This window comes from Anopheles funestus (genome assembly GCF_943734845.2).
Source record: "Anopheles funestus chromosome X unlocalized genomic scaffold, idAnoFuneDA-416_04 X_unloc_91, whole genome shotgun sequence".
Lineage (NCBI taxonomy): Eukaryota > Metazoa > Arthropoda > Insecta > Diptera > Culicidae > Anopheles > Anopheles funestus.
Genome location: NW_026045222.1, coordinates 15,001 through 32,500, shown reverse-complemented (window position 1 = coordinate 32,500; position 17,500 = coordinate 15,001). Strand labels below are relative to the sequence as shown.

At 47.1% G+C, this 17,500-nt stretch overlaps 1 long non-coding RNA gene and 1 other non-coding gene across 2 annotated transcripts in view; both read right to left on the bottom strand.

Moving 5' to 3' along the window:
- Positions 1–63, bottom strand: part of LOC125774203 (5.8S ribosomal RNA) — a 158-nt gene extending 95 nt beyond the window's left edge. Inside the window, exon 1 of the ribosomal RNA XR_007420669.1 lies at positions 1–63. This exon is cut by the window's left edge and continues 95 nt beyond it. This is a non-coding gene — a ribosomal RNA (5.8S ribosomal RNA).
- A 6,020-nt stretch (positions 64–6,083) lies between these two features.
- The window catches only part of LOC125774198 (uncharacterized), a 24,925-nt gene continuing 13,508 nt past the window's right edge, over positions 6,084–17,500 (bottom strand). Inside the window, exon 2 of the long non-coding RNA XR_007420666.1 lies at positions 6,084–8,879. This is a non-coding gene — a long non-coding RNA (uncharacterized LOC125774198). The remainder of the gene's footprint in view (positions 8,880–17,500) is intronic.

Genomic DNA, 17,500 nt, shown 5'->3' with positions numbered 1-17,500 from the left:
GTGACGCGCATTTAGCTGCGGTCTTCATCGATCCATGAGCCGAGTGATCCCCTGCCTAGGGTTTTATAGTAAGGTTCCCAATGTAACACAATCCCGGTGGTACGTCCAAAGACTAACTTTCTGACTAAGTTGTCTTTATTACCCAATAGTCCCAGGCCTTGTGACTTGTGGCTCATGTCTACGCCCATGGCCACCATTCGCTAAGATAGTTTTGAAGTCACTTTGAAGGCCCAGGAACAACTCTCTTAGCACATCGGTTAACCTGGCGCCGCAGTCAACTCATGTGCTTGGATCGGATCGAGCTATTGAGTATTGGGCCTGCATACTCGCTCATCCGTATCCTTTGCGTACCGCCCCATGGCCCCGTCCTTAGAGTTAATGACTAGTAGGCTTAACTCTTTGTATGTCTGCACCACAGTTCCCGTTCGTTCCGTGCCGTGGCCGGATACGTATTGCACATCGGTATACCTGTCGCTACTCAGGCAACTCGTGTGCGTGGATTGGATCGAGCTCATGGGGTGTGTAGAGATTCCATGTTATAATTGCAAGTCCATATCCACTTTATAGGTTAAAGTCATAAGTTGTGATTGCACAACCATACTTCATAAGAGTTTAATAACTCTTCAACTAACTTTCGTTCTGGTGTCTTGGTATCAAATCGCGTAAGACACAAGATTCTACTGGCCAAATAGAATCTAGCACATTGGTTAACCTGGCGCCGCAGTCAACTCATGTGCTTGGATCGGATCGAGCTATTGAGTATTGGGCCTGCATACTCGCTCATCCGTATCCTTTGCGTACCGCCCCATGGCCCCGTCCTTAGAGTTAATGACTAGTAGGCTTAACTCTTTGTATGTCTGCACCACAGTTCCCGTTCGTTCCGTGCCGTGGCCGGATACGTATTGCACATCGGTATACCTGTCGCTACTCAGGCAACTCGTGTGCGTGGATTGGATCGAGCTCATGGGGTGTGTAGAGATTCCATGTTATAATTGCAAGTCCATATCCACTTTATAGGTTAAAGTCATAAGTTGTGATTGCACAACCATACTTCATAAGAGTTTAATAACTCTTCAACTAACTTTCGTTCTGGTGTCTTGGTATCAAATCGCATAAGACACAAGATTCTACTGGCCAAATAGAATCTAGCACATTGGTTAACCTGACGCCGCAGTCAACTCATGTGCTTGGATCGGATCGAGCTATTGAGTATTGGGCCTGCATACTCGCTCATCCGTATCCTTTGTGTACCGCCCCATGGCCCCGTCCTTAGAGTTAATGACTAATAGGCTTAACTCTTGTTTGTCTGCACCACAGTTCCCGTTCGTTCCGTGCCGTAGCCGGATACGTATTGCACACTAGTAGACACCGTAATCTGACGTATCTAACACACCACTATTGTAACTCGTCGTCGAAGGACCTTTCAAGTGCCTGATGGCCAGGGGAGCTCTTACACGGCACGGATACACAGTGATGCTCGCCCATCAAAGTGTACAACGATCGAGTTTGCTTAAGTGTCTGGGTACCTACACACCAGACACAATGCAATGGCCACGGATCCACACAAGGCACATCACATGCAGAAAGCTTCACCAGATTATGACACATACCACACTCTTGTAACTCGTCGTCGAAGGGGCGTTCAAAGTGCCTTACGGCTAGGGGAGATCTAGCACGGCACGGAGACACAGTGATGGTTGCCCATCAAAGTGTACAACGATCGAGTTTGCTTTCCGCGCAAGCGTTCTAAGTGTCTGGGTACCTACACACCAGACACAATGCAATGGCCACGGATCCACACAAGGCACATCACATGCAGAAAGCTTCACCAGATTCTGACACATACCACACTCTTGTAACTCGTCGTCGAAGGGGCGTTCAAAGTGCCTTACGGCTAGGGGGGATCTAGCACGGCACGGAGACACAGTGATGGTCACCCATCAAAGTGTACAACGATCGAGTTTGCTTTCCGCGCAAGCGTTCTAAGTGTCTGGGTATCTAAGCACCAGACACAATGCAATGGCCACGGATCCACACAAGGCACATCACATGCAGAAAGCTTCACCAGATTCTGACACATACCACACACATGCAACTCGTCGTCGAAGGGGCGTTCAAGTGCCTTACGGCTAGGGGAGATCTAGCTCGGCACGGGGACACAGTGATGGTCACCCATCAAAGTGTACAACGAACGAGTTGGCTTTCAACAAATTCTGACACATAGCAAGCGAGCGACCGAGCTACACCGAAGGCAGCCCATGGTTGGTCACTCGCGGACGATCATCAGTAATGATCCTTCCGCAGGTTCACCTACGGAAACCTTGTTACGACTTTTACTTCCTCTAAATCATCAAGTTCGGTCAACTTCAGCCATGCCAGCTGCAGCTCACGAAGGAACCGCGGAAGGTAAGCCTCCAGAAACCTCACTAAATAATCCATCGGTAGTAGCGACGGGCGGTGTGTACAAAGGGCAGGGACGTAATCAGCACTAGCTAATGACTAGTGCTTACTAGAAATTCCAGGTTCATGGGGACCGTTGCAGTCCCCAATCCCGACTAGATGGGCATTTTAGTGATTTCCCGTTCCTCTCGGAATGGGGGCGCCTATTGGCGAGAACACGCTGCGACCCACATTGTAGCACGCGTGCAGCCCAGAACATCTAAGGGCATCACGGACCTGTTATCGCTCATTCTCAGCTTGCTAAACACAAGTTGTCCCGCTAAGCAGGGCAAACGTAGCCGACGACCGCCCGTGAAGGCGCCGCCCGGCTGTAACGTCAGGTGCGCCCGGAGGCGCACTGCTGACAGCGTTCTAGTTAGCATGTTTGAGTCACGTTCGTTATCGGAATTAACCAGACAAATCATTCCACGAACTAAGAACGGCCATGCACCACTACCCTTAAATTTGAGAAAGAGCTATCAATCTGTCTTACCTCGATAAGTTTGGACCTGGTAAATTTTCCCGTGTTGAGTCAAATTAAGCCGCAAGCTCCACTTCTTGTGGTGCCCTTCCGTCAATTCCTTTAAGTTTCAACTTTGCAACCATACTTCCCCCGGAACCCGATTTTGGTTTCCCGGAAGCGACTGAGAGCACCGAATAGGGGTAGCGTCTCCCAATTGCTAATTGGCATCGTTTACGGTTAGAACTAGGGCGGTATCTAATCGCCTTCGATCCTCTAACTTTCGTTCTTGATTAAAGAAAGCATCCATGGCAAACGCTTTCGCTTCAGTTGGTCCTACGACGGTCTACGAATTTCACCTCTCGCGCCGTAATACCAATGCCCCCAACTACTTCTGTTAATCATTACCTCTAGGTTTCTGACAAACCAACGAAATCGTATAAACCGAGGTCATATTCCATTATTCCATGCAAGATTATTCTCGGCCAACGCCAACCCCACGGGGGGGCCGGACGCTTTGTCTTAGCCTGCTTTGAGCACTCTAATTTGTTCAAGGTAAATGTGAGTATCTTGAGCACCATGAGGAGCCCGTGCCGGAGTTAACCGGTAGCACGGTACTCGTTCACAGAGTAACGCCCAAGTACACACCATTGTGAGTCGCAGCCGCGAGCACGCTCACGGACGATCCCGGCGTGTAACCGGGCGCCCGCGGCGGTCGCGAGTCTGGACGGGGAATCAACTTCGAACGTTTTAACCGCAACAACTTTAATATACGCTAGTGGAGCTGGAATTACCGCGGCTGCTGGCACCAGACTTGCCCTCCACTTGATCCTTGTTGAAGGATTTATACTCAACTCATTCCAATTATGGACCATCGTTAGAGAGGTCCATATTGTTATTTCTCGTCACTACCTCCCCGTACTGGGATTGGGTAATTTACGCGCCTGCTGCCTTCCTTGGATGTGGTAGCCATTTCTCAGGCTCCCTCTCCGGAATCGAACCCTGATTCCCCGTTACCCGTCGCAACCATGGTAGTCCTCTACACTACCATCAATAGTTGATAGGGCAGACATTTGAAAGATCTGTCGTCAGTCGACAAGCGACCATACGATCTGCGTCCTTATCCAGACTTCAACTCAAGCCGCCCGGAGGCGATTGGTTTAACTAATAAGTGCACCAGTTCAGCTACCCGCGAGGGCAACAGTCCCGGCATGTTGCATGTATTAGCTCTGGATTTTCCACAGTTATCCAAGTAACTAGTGGTAGGATGATCTTGTGAATTATAGCTGTTATACTGAGCCTTATGCGGTTTCACATTCATTTATGTTTGTACTTAGACATGCATGGCTTAACCTTTGAGACAAGCGTATATTACTGGTAGGATCAACCAGAATTCGTTCCACTACAGACACACACTCGCTTAGTGGGAAATAAATTTCCACACAACTCTCTCTCTCTAGAACCATATGGAATGGCTCTTTGGTGTTGGGTAAGGCACCAATTTGTTGGGGTGTAACGGTCACCACCAACTTTAAGTTTGTTAGGGCACAACGGAAACCACTAACTAAACTTTAGGAAACTAAATTTCCTCACACATTATCTCTCACCATATTAGCACTAGGTGCTATCCACGATTGTACAACGTTTCAACTCTTGAATCGACCGTAGGGCCGCGGAATTGCTTCCGGGCCCCTATTCTCGCTATTAATTGTTCATCTCTTTCAATACATCGAGTTCGTTCCATTGGGTAGTTCGCATGGCGAACGTTTTGATGCAGCCCCCTGGGGGACCACGGCACTTTACACCGGGTATGGTGTATGCGCAACCTACAGATAACAATAAACCCCTTATGCGTGTGTAAACCGATGTTGGGCTGCTCAACATCTTTCATGGTTACATCACTTGCACCAGAACCCACGGTGCCGATTTGGTAATATGTTGTACATTTACTCTCAAGATGTACGCTTCGGCCCCTTATTCAGGGGCTCAAGCTATTACCAGCAAGAACAATCCTCATCCAGACTTGAACTCGATACACCCGGAGGCGAACGGTTTAACTAATAAGTGCACCAGTCTTGAATCCATGCGTCGGTGGAAAACAATGCCGGCGTGTTGCATGTATTAGCTCTGAACTTAGCGAGTGATTGCCTTGCAGCTGTCATACTGAGCGTAGAGCGTGATTATCGCTCACTTGAACCATGTTGAATGGCTCTTTGGTGTAGGGTAAGGCACCAAATTTGTTGGGGCACAACGAACCCACCAACTTAAGACTTGCTTATAGGCATTTCAACGTTTTCAACTCTTAAATCGACCGTGTTTCATTATCATCTCTTCTTCTTATTAAATGCATCGAGTTCGTTCCATTGGGTAGTTCGCGTGGCGAACGGTTTGATGCAGCCCCCCGGGACGGTTTGATGCAGCCCCCCGGGGGGGACCACGGCACTTTACACCGGGCATGGTGTATGCGCAACCTACAGATCACCAATATATTTGTGATCGATAATGCACACTTCTTACACGACTGACCAGTCGACAGCGCTGCCTTCCCATTATGCGTGTGTAAACCGATGTTGGGCTGCTCAACATCTTTCACGGTTACATCACTTGCACCCGAACCCATGGTGCCGATTTGGTAATATGTTGTACATGGTCTCAAGATGTACGCTTCGACCCCTTATTCAGGGGCTCAAGCTATTACCAGCAAGATCAATCCTCATCCAGACTTGAACTCGAAACACCCGGAGGCGAACGGTTTAACTAATAAGTGCACCAGTCTTGAATCCATGCGTCGGTGGAAACAATGCCGGCATGTTGCATGTATTAGCTCTGAACATAGCGAGTGATTGCCTTGTAGCTGTCGAACTGAGCGTAGAATGTGATTATCGCTCACTTGAAAGGGTCAAGCCCTTTCGAGTCGTCCGGTTTTTACGCCAGACGACTCGGTTCACCATCTTTCGGGATACAAGTTGACTAAGTGGTACCACTACACTTATCAACTTTCGATTTGGTAATCCTCATCCAGCTTCCTTTCTGGAGGTCCCGAGGATTACCAATTGGGCTGTCATACTGAGCTCATATATTGGAGATCGATAATGCACACTTCTTACACGACTGACCAGTCGACAGCGCTGCCTTCCTATTATGCGTGTGTAAACCGATGTTGGGCTGCTCAACATCTTTCATGGTTACATCACTTGCACCAGAACCCACGGTGCCGATTTGGTAATATGTTGTACATTTACTCTCAAGATGTACGCTTCGGCCCCTTATTCAGGGGCTCAAGCTATTACCAGCAAGAACAATCCTCATCCAGACTTGAACTCGAAACACCCGGAGGCGAACGGTTTAACTAATAAGTGCACCAGTCTTGAATCCATGCGTCGGTGGAAACAATGCCGGCGTGTTGCATGTATTAGCTCTGAACTTAGCGAGTGATTGCCTTGCAGCTGTCGAACTGAGCGTAGAGCGTGATTATCGCTCACTTGAACCATGTTGAATGGCTCTTTGGTGTAGGGTAAGGCACCAATTTGTTGGGGCGTAACGGTCACCACCAACTTAAGACTTGCTTATAGGCATTTCAACGTTTTCAACTCTTAAATCGACCGTGTTTCATTATCATCTCTTCTTCTTATTAAATGCATCGAGTTCGTTCCATTGGGTAGTTCGCGTGGCGAACGGTTTGATGCAGCCCCCCGGGGGGGACCACGGCACTTTACACCGGGCATGGTGTATGCGCAACCTACAGATCACCAATATATTTGTGATCGATAATGCACACTTCTTACACGACTGACCAGTCGACAGCGCTGCCTTCCTATTATGCGTGTGTAAACCGATGTTGGGCTGCTCAACATCTTTCACGGTTACATCACTTGCACCAGAACCCATGGTGCCGATTTGGTAATATGTTGTACATGGTCTCAAGATGTACGCTTCGACCCCTTAAGGGCTCAAGCTATTACCAGCAAGATCAATCCTCATCCAGACTTGAACTCGAAACACCCGGAGGCGAACGGTTTAACTAATAAGTGCACCAGTCTTGAATCCATGCGTCGGTGGAAACAATGCCGGCATGTTGCATGTATTAGCTCTGAACATAGCGAGTGATTGCCTTGTAGCTGTCGAACTGAGCGTAGAATGTGATTATCGCTCACTTGAAAGGGTCAAGCCCTTTCGAGTCGTCCGGTTTTTACGCCAGACGACTCGGTTCACCATCTTTCGGGAAGGGACCGTCTCGGTCGCAAGCTGCTCCGGTCCCCAAACAACCTGCGACAAATGATAGGAAATGCCGACATCAATACGTGTTCAGTTTGGTTTATCGCTCATAGGTCTTTTTGACCATCGATCCCTGATTATAACTCTCAATTAAACAGTCAGGAGAGTAAGGCATGCCCATCGATATCTCATCGACAGGCGATACCGCAAGAACGGCCAACGACACATCAGGTGATCGATTATTGCTACGACTTTTGCTTAATCGTTTCCACTCCTTAGAGAAAGAAACCCCCGGGGACCGTCTCGGTCGCAAGCTGCTCCGGTCCCTAAACAACCTGCGACAAATGATAGGAAATGCCGACATCAATATGTGTTCAGTTTGGTTTATCGCTCATTGGTCTGTTTGACCATCGATCCCTGATTAAACTCTCAGTAATCCAGTCGGGAGAGTAAGGCATGCCCATCGATATCTCATCGACAGGCGATACCGCTTGAACGGCCAACGACACATCAGAGGATCGTATCTTGCTACAACTTTTGCTTAATCGTTTCTTCTCCTTGGAGAAAGAAACCCCCGGGGACCGTCTCGGTCGCAAGCTGCTCCGGTCCCTAAACAACCTGCGACAAATGATAGGAAATGCCGACATCAATACGTGTTCAGTTTGGTTTATCGCTCATTGGTCTTGTTTGACCATCGATCCCTGATTAATACTCTCAATTAGAAGGTCGGTAGAGTAAGGCATGCCCATCGATATCTCATCGACAGGCGATACCGCATGAACGGCCAACGACACATCAGAGGATCGTATCTTGCTACAACTCTTGCTTAATAGTTTCCACTCCTTGGAGAAAGAAACCCCCGGGGACCGTCTCGGCCGCAAGTTGCTCCGGTCCCTAAACAACCTGCGGCATCAAATGATAGGAAAAGCCGACATCAATACGTGTTCAGTTTGGTTTATCGCTCATAGGTCTGTTTGACCATCGATCCTAGAATTCAACTTTCGAGTAAGGCATGCCCGTCGATATCTCATCGATAGGCGATACCGGTAGAACGGCCAACGACACACATCTAGGATCGCATTTACTCTTCCTTGGATGGATAACCAATACCCTAGGACCGTTTCATCGCGAGCTGCTCCGGTCCTCAAACAACTCGCGAACCACCGATAGGATGATATTAGGAATGGCCGACTTTCATCCTTTAACTCTCAGTTCTGCTTACCAAAACATAGGTACTTGGACCTTAAAGACCACTATATGTTCCCCGATCGGGGGCAATCGGAACGTCTATCCATCATCAACATCGTTTCACTCATTCCGAACCACCAAATTGGACAGACAGTACCATATTCACCAACCGATTGCTTCAACTTCGCAAACTGTATGGTAAGTTCTACTAATTTCACATCTTACCATCGACTAATAGTGCATAAATCCACTTGGAAATCACTTTTCCTTGGTCCTCGGACCTTCTACGACAACGTCCAACAAATATCCGAAGTCGTTTCCCAACTTAGACCAAGCATTTCGTATCTTTACTTCTAATCGATTTTTTCTCTCATAATTGACGATCAAAATCTAAAAACCACATTTTGAGCCAGAAGCAGTCGTCCGATCGTCCTGGGGGTAGTCTCAATCGATTTAGAAGGGCCCAATTCATAAAGATACGTACTCAGTCAAATTCATGCTTCTGGCTCACCTACCCCCTATATAGAAAACGAAAGCGTACAGGCGTGGAAAACGTGCCATTTTTCTCCATCACGGACTTTTTTTTTCTCGTTGCACCGACTCTAGTAAAAAAGTGAAATTTTTTACTAGTTACCAACTTTTGCAAATTATCATCGGATATCACTTTTCATGGTCTATAGTAAGTTCTTATCACGTTTTAGTAGTTTTTGAAAAAAAAATTTTTTTGAACTTTTCAAAATTTTTCAAAACAAAGTTTTTGTAGGCGGTTTTGTGTATGGAGGGTTACTAGTCTCGGGGTCACTGTTTGACCAAAAAACCACTATATATCATTCGAAAGGTAATTTCAAGGGCTACAAAAAATTGTTCTACGGCACCCCCCTCCGACGTCTAGTATTCGAGTTATTGGCCAAAAACCATCACTTGAGCGATTTTTCGTTCAGGGTACCCGACTCTAGTAAAAAAGTGAAATTTTTCTCGATTGACCAAGTGTTGCAAATGACCATCGGATTTCACTTTTTATGGTCTATAGTGAGTTCTGATCACGATTTGGTACTTTTTGAAAAAATTTTTTTGACGCACTTTTCAAAATTTTGCAAAACCAAAACTTTTTAGGCGGTTTTGTGTATGGAGGGTTACTAGTCTCGGGGTCACTGTTTGACCAAAAAACCACTATATATCATTCGAAAGGTAATTTCAAGGGCTACAAAAAATTGTTCTACGGCACCCCCCTCCGACGTCTAGTATTCGAGTTATTGGCCAAAAACCGCAACTATAGCGGTTTTTCGTACAGGGTACTCGACTCTAGTAAAATGATGCGATTTTTACTAGTCTAGGAACTTTTTGGTCAAAAAATCAAGTATATGTCATTCGATAGATAATTTCAAGGGCTACCAAAAATTGTTCCACGACACCCCCCTGCGACGTCTAGTATTCGAGTTATTAGCCAAAAACCGCAACTTAAGCGGTTTTTCGTCCAGGGTACCCGACTCTAGTAAAATGATGCGATTTTTACTAGTCTAGGGAACTTTTTGGCCAAAAATCAAGTATATGTCATTCGATAGATAATTTCAAGGGCTACCAAAAATTGTTCCACGACACCCCCCTGCGACGTCTAGTATTCGAGTTATTAGCCAAAAACCGCAACTTAAGCGGTTTTTCGTCCAGGGTACCCGACTCTAGTAAAATGATGCGATTTTTACTAGTCTAGGGAACTTTTTGGCCAAAAATCAAGTATATGTCATTCGATAGATAATTTCAAGGGCTACCAAAAATTGTTCCACGACACCCCCCTGCGACGTCTAGTATTCGAGTTATTAGCCAAAAACCGCAACTTAAGCGGTTTTTCGTCCAGGGTACCCGACTCTAGTAAAATGATGCGATTTTTACTAGTCTAGGGAACTTTTTGGCCAAAAATCAAGTATATGTCATTCGATAGATAATTTCAAGGGCTACCAAAAATTGTTCCACGACACCCCCCTGCGACGTCTAGTATTCGAGTTATTAGCCAAAAACCGCAACTTAAGCGGTTTTTCGTCCAGGGTACCCGACTCTAGTAAAATGATGCGATTTTTACTAGTCTAGGGAACTTTTTGGCCAAAAATCAAGTATATGTCATTCGATAGATAATTTCAAGGGCTACCAAAAATTGTTCCACGACACCCCCCTGCGACGTCTAGTATTCGAGTTATTAGCCAAAAACCGCAACTTAAGCGGTTTTTCGTCCAGGGTACCCGACTCTAGTAAAATGATGCGATTTTTACTAGTCTAGGGAACTTTTTGGCCAAAAATCAAGTATATGTCATTCGATAGATAATTTCAAGGGCTACCAAAAATTGTTCCACGACACCCCCCTGCGACGTCTAGTATTCGAGTTATTAGCCAAAAACCATTCATACTTGAGCATTTTGCTCATTTTGCCTGTACGGGTACCGGGGACTAGTAAAATCAGGCCAATTTTACTAGAGTAGGGGTCCTTTTTGGTCAAAAAAACAACTTTTGCTCGTTCGATAGGGAATCGATAGGGCAACAAAAAATCGTTCTACGACCCCCCCTTCCGATGTCTAGTATTCGAGTTATGGGCCAAAAACAGTTTATAGCTAATTTTTCACTCGATTTTTCACCAAGTATCGCACATTACTCCGGTTCTATACATTGGATCGTCAATCTTTAAGATTTTATGGGTAGTTCCAACTGTTTGCTACATTTCATCCATACATCACCAACCGATTCAATGTCTGTGCTAGAAGTTATTAGAGGAATAAAAAAATTTACCCTTGGCTTTGGACCGTACAATTTTACCCATTTTTGGCCCATATTTGCCCCATAGCTCCGCCGGTATCCAAGATATCGCCACACTTTCTTCTGGCCATGGCTAGATGGCACTTGTGGCTAGATTTCTTCCATGCACCACTAACCGCTACCATGTCTGTGGCCGGAGCTATTCACGAAAGCGCCTCGCGCACTTGGTCGGATTTTTGGTCCAACTTCACCATTTTTGGCCCATATTTGCACCATAGCTCCGCCGGTATCCAAGATATGGCCACACTTTCTTCTGGCCATGGCTAGATGGCACTTGTGGCTAGATTTCTTCCATGCACCACTAATCGCTACCATGTCTGTGGCCGGAGCTATTCACGAAAGCGCCTCGCGCACTTGGTCGGATTTTTGGTCCAACTTGCACCATTTTTGGCCCATATTTGCCCCATAGCTCCGCCGGTATCCAAGATATGGCCACACTTTCTTCTGGCCATGGGTAGATGGCACTTGTGGCTAGATTTCTTCCATGCACCACTAATCGCTACCATGTCTGTGGCCGGAGCTATTCACGAAAGCGCCTCGCGCACTTGGTCGGATTTTTGGTCCACCTGGCACCATTGTTGGCCCGTATTTGCCCCATAGCTCCGCCGGTATCCAAGATATGGCCACACTTTGTTCTGGCCATGGGTAGATGGCACTTGTGGCTAGATTTCTTCCATGCACCACTAATCGCTACCATGTCTCTGGCCGGAGCTATTCGACGAACAACCATCGCATTTACCTAGGTACTTTTTCGGATTTTTGGTCCAACTTGCACCATTTTTGGCCCATATTTGCCCCATAGCTCCGCCGGTATCCAAGATAGCGCCACACTTTCTTATGGCCATGGGTAGATGGCACTTGTGGCTAGATTTCTTCCATGCACCACTAATCGCTACCATGTCTGTGGCCGGAGCTATTCACGAAAGCGCCTCGCGCACTTGGTCGGATTTTTGGTCCAACTTGCACCATTTTTGGCCCATATTTGCCCCATAGCTCCGCCGGTATCCAAGATATCGCCACACTTTCTTCTGGCCATGGGTAGATGGCACTTGTGGCTAGATTTCTTCCATGCACCACTAATCGCTACCATGTCTGTGGCCGGAGCTATTCACGAAAGCGCCTCGCGCACTTGGTCGGATTTTTGGTCCAACTTGCACCATTTTTGGCCCATATTTGCCCCATAGCTCCGCCGGTATCCAAGATATGGCCACACTTTCTTCTGGCCATGGGTAGATGGCACTTGTGGCTAGATTTCTTCCATGCACCACTAATCGCTACCATGTCTGTGGCCGGAGCTATTCGACGAACAACCATCGCATTTACCTAGGTACTTTTTCGGATTTTTGGTCCAACTTGCACCATTTTTGGCCCATATTTGCCCCATAGCTCCGCCGGTATCCAAGATATGGCCACACTTTCTTCTGGCCATGGGTAGATGGCACTTGTGGCTAGATTTCTTCCATGCACCACTAATCGCTACCATGTCTGTGGCCGGAGCTATTCACGAAAGCGCCTCGCGCACTTGGTCGGATTTTTGGTCCAACTTGCACCATTTTTGGCCCATATTTGCCCCATAGCTCCGCCGGTATCCAAGATATGGCCACACTTTCTTCTGGCCATGGGTAGATGGCACTTGTGGCTAGATTTCTTCCATGCGCCACTAATCGCTACCATGTCTGTGGCCGGAGCTATTCGACGAACAACCTGCGCATTTACCTAGGTACTTTTTCGGATTTTTGGTCCAACTTGCACCATTTTTGGCCCATATTTGCCCCATAGCTCCGCCGGTATCCAAGATATGGCCACACTTTCTTCTGGCCATGGGTAGATGGCACTTGTGGCTAGATTTCTTCCATGCACCACTAATCGCTACCATGTCTGTGGCCGGAGCTATTCGACGAACAACCATCGCATTTACCTAGGTACTTTTTCGGATTTTTGGTCCAACTTGCACCATTTTTGGCCCATATTTGCCCCATAGCTCCGCCGGTATCCAAGATATGGCCACACTTTCTTCTGGCCATGGGTAGATGGCACTTGTGGCTAGATTTCTTCCATGCACCACTAATCGCTACCATGTCTGTGGCCGGAGCTATTCGACGAACAACCATCGCATTTACCTAGGTACTTTTTCGGATTTTTGGTCCAACTTGCACCATTTTTGGCCCATATTTGCCCCATAGCTCCGCCGGTATCCAAGATATGGCCACACTTTCTTCTGGCCATGGGTAGATGGCACTTGTGGCTAGATTTCTTCCATGCACCACTAATCGCTACCATGTCTGTGGCCGGAGCTATTCGACGAACAACCATCGCATTCACCTTCTCGTTGCACTTCTTCGGGAATTTGGTGCAACCAAGTTTTCACTATAACTTGGTCATTTTCCGTCCATCGGACATGCGGTTTTGGGTGTCGATACTTGACACCGCGCGCTACAATATGTTCCTCCACGACCATGTGGTCCGATGCTTCCAACAGGAGCTATTCGAGGAGTACCGATTTTTCACCATTAAAAATGCTCGTTTTTGCACCAACTTTTGCCTATAACTCAGGCTGTATCGATCGGATCTTCAATCTTGAAAAAGTTTTGGATAGGTGGCATCAAATGCTACATTTCGTTCTTCCACGTCAACTTTGTCCGATGTCTAGCAAAAAAGTTATTCGCGTACCAAGTCCAGAACCCATGCAATGGCTGCCCACATTGCATACATCACGGCGGTTAACTCTCGTTACTCTATACCGAGGACTTGGTACTTTTTCAGGCATTCGTTGCTACTTCTCGGTTCATGATATTCGTTTACGGTCTTCACTAGGGCATTTGGTGCTCCTTATCGGTTCATGATATTCGTTTACGGTCTTCACTAGGGCATTTGGTGCTCCTTATCGGTTCATGATATTCGTTTACGGTCTTCACTAGGGCATTTGGTGCTCCTTATCGGTTCATGATATTCGTTTACGGTCTTCACTAGGGCATTTGGTAATGGGCTTCCCACTTTCTACTGATCGATCCATACTCACTTGCGTGCACCTAGCCTAGGAAGGTTTCCTATGGCTTCCCATCTTTCTACTGATCGATCCATACTCACTTGCGTGCACCTAGCCTAGGAAGGTTTCCTATGGCTTCCCATCTTTCTACTGATCGATCCATACTCACTTGCGTGCACCTAGCCTAGGAAGGTTTCCTTGGGCTTCCCATCTTTCTACTGATCGATCCATACTCACTTGCGTGCACCTAGCCTAGGAAGGTTTCCTTGGGCTTCCCATCTTTCTACTGATCGATCCATACTCACTTGCGTGCACCTAGCCTAGGAAGGTTTCCTATGGCTTCCCATCTTTCTACTGATCGATCCATACTCACTTGCGTGCACCTAGCCTAGGAAGGTTTCCTTGGGCTTCCCATCTTTCTACTGATCGATCCATACTCACTTGCGTGCACCTAGCCTAGGAAGGTTTCCTTGGGCTTCCCATCTTTCTACTGATCGATCCATACTCACTTGCGTGCACCTAGCCTAGGAAGGTTTCCTATGGCTTCCCATCTTTCTACTGATCGATCCATACTCACTTGCGTGCACCTAGCCTAGGAAGGTTTCCTTGGGCTTCCCATCTTTCTACTGATCGATCCATACTCACTTGCGTGCACCTAGCCTAGGAAGGTTTCCTATGGCTTCCCATCTTTCTACTGATCGATCCATACTCACTTGCGTGCACCTAGCCTAGGAAGGTTTCCTTGGGCTTCCCATCTTTCTACTGATCGATCCATACTCACTTGCGTGCACCTAGCCTAGGAAGGTTTCCTTGGGCTTCCCATCTTTCTACTGATCGATCCATACTCACTTGCGTGCACCTAGCCTAGGAAGGTTTCCTATGGCTTCCCATCTTTCTACTGATCGATCCATACTCACTTGCGTGCACCTAGCCTAGGAAGGTTTCCTATGGCTTCCCATCTTTCTACTGATCGATCCATACTCACTTGCGTGCACCTAGCCTAGGAAGGTTTCCTTGGGCTTCCCATCTTTCTACTGATCGATCCATACTCACTTGCGTGCACCTAGCCTAGGAAGGTTTCCTATGGCTTCCCATCTTTCTACTGATCGATCCATACTCACTTGCGTGCACCTAGCCTAGGAAGGTTTCCTTGGGCTTCCCATCTTTCTACTGATCGATCCATACTCACTTGCGTGCACCTAGCCTAGGAAGGTTTCCTTGGGCTTCCCATCTTTCTACTGATCGATCCATACTCACTTGCGTGCACCTAGCCTAGGAAGGTTTCCTTGGGCTTCCCATCTTTCTACTGATCGATCCATACTCACTTGCGTGCACCTAGCCTAGGAAGGTTTCCTATGGCTTCCCATCTTTCTACTGATCGATCCATACTCACTTGCGTGCACCTAGCCTAGGAAGGTTTCCTATGGCTTCCCATCTTTCTACTGATCGATCCATACTCACTTGCGTGCACCTAGCCTAGGAAGGTTTCCTATGGCTTCCCATCTTTCTACTGATCGATCCATACTCACTTGCGTGCACCTAGCCTAGGAAGGTTTCCTATGGCTTCCCATCTTTCTACTGATCGATCCATACTCACTTGCGTGCACCTAGCCTAGGAAGGTTTCCTATGGCTTCCCATCTTTCTACTGATCGATCCATACTCACTTGCGTGCACCTAGCCTAGGAAGGTTTCCTATGGCTTCCCATCTTTCTACTGATCGATCCATACTCACTTGCGTGCACCTAGCCTAGGAAGGTTTCCTATGGCTTCCCATCTTTCTACTGATCGATCCATACTCACTTGCGTGCACCTAGCCTAGGAAGGTTTCCCTTTGGTACCGACTTCCATCTACGCACTCGATATAACCTAGGTACTTGGTACCGATGTTGGTTAACACTCAAGCATTTCTTGCATCCTGCGTGCAAGGTACCAATTTTCACTTCTTAGGTACGTTTATGGGCCCGCATTAATCCAATATCGCTCCGATGGCCTTTCGCATTATTTCATCCGATAGCCCTTGCCAAAAGCTACCAAAAGTTCCTCCACGGCCATGTGCTCCGACGCTTAGTTTAGGAAATATTCGAAAAAATTCAAAATAGGAAGCATTTTCTTATTGGAAAATCACCTTAAATCGATGGCCATTTTTTGGGCAAAAACTTTAACGTCTTCCCGACTTTGAGGGAATTGCGAATTTTAGGCACCCAGAGAAAATCTTTTACTTTAAGGGGGCGGCCGCGAAGTTGCCCAAAGTCTCGGACACAAAAATTCTCAAGTTCCCCACTCTAGTAAATCGCCCTATGAGTATCTCCTGGCCCGCGAGCTCTGCGAGCGGGCCAGCTTCGGCGATTTTTGCCTTTTCGCCTAGGCGGTTCTTCTACGAAATTGGTCCACAGCTTTTGCTCAGAAAGCTAGCATTTGTTGCAACAGTTAGGTACTTGGTACCACATTTTGGTATCCATTTGGGCATTTGTGGCAACTACTCGGTACTTTGGCCCACATTTCGCTCTACTCGGGCTTCTATGGTGGTACTTGTCGGTACTTCTGGCCAACTTAGGCCAATTGGGTGCAACTTGTGGGTACTCTGTGGGTACTTTAGGGCGTATTGTGTCTTTCGGGTGAACCTTCGCTATACTTCATGGGTACTGATGGCCAACTTAGGAACATTCAGTGCAACCTTTGGGCCTAAGGAAATTTGTCCAACTCTTTGGACTTAGAAAATTTTCTGGACTTAGAAAATTTTCTGGACTTGTAAAAATTTTCAAATGTTCAATTTGGCCCACATTTCGCTCTACTCGGGCCTCTATGGTGCTACTTGGCGGTACTTTTGGCCAACTTAGGCCAATTGGGTGCTCTTTGTGGGTACTCTATCGGTACTTTTGGCCAACTTAGGCCAACGCGGTGCTATTTGTGGGTACTCTATCGGTACTTTTGGCCAACCTAGGCCCATTCGGTGCTATTTGTGGGTACTCTATCGGTACTTTTGGCCAACATAGGCCAATTGGGTGCTACTTGTGGGTACTCTATCGGTACTTTTGGCCAACATAGGCCAATTGGGTGCTACTTGTGGGTGCTCTATCGGTACTTTTGGCCAACTTAGGCCAACTGGGTGCTATTTGTGGGTACTCTATCGGTACTTTTGGCCAACTTAGGCCAACTCAGTGCTTCTTGTGGGTACTCTATCGGTACTTTTGGCCAACTTAGGCCCATTCGGTGCTATTTGTGGGTACTCTATCGGTACTTTTGGCCAACTTAGGCCAACTCAGTGCTACTTGTGGGTACTCTATCGGTACTTTTGGCCAACTTAGGCCAACGCGGTGCTATTTGTGGGTACTCTATCGGTACTTTGGGACATATTATGTCCTTCGGGTGAACCTTCTCGATACCTCATGGGTACTTGTGGCCAACTTAGGAA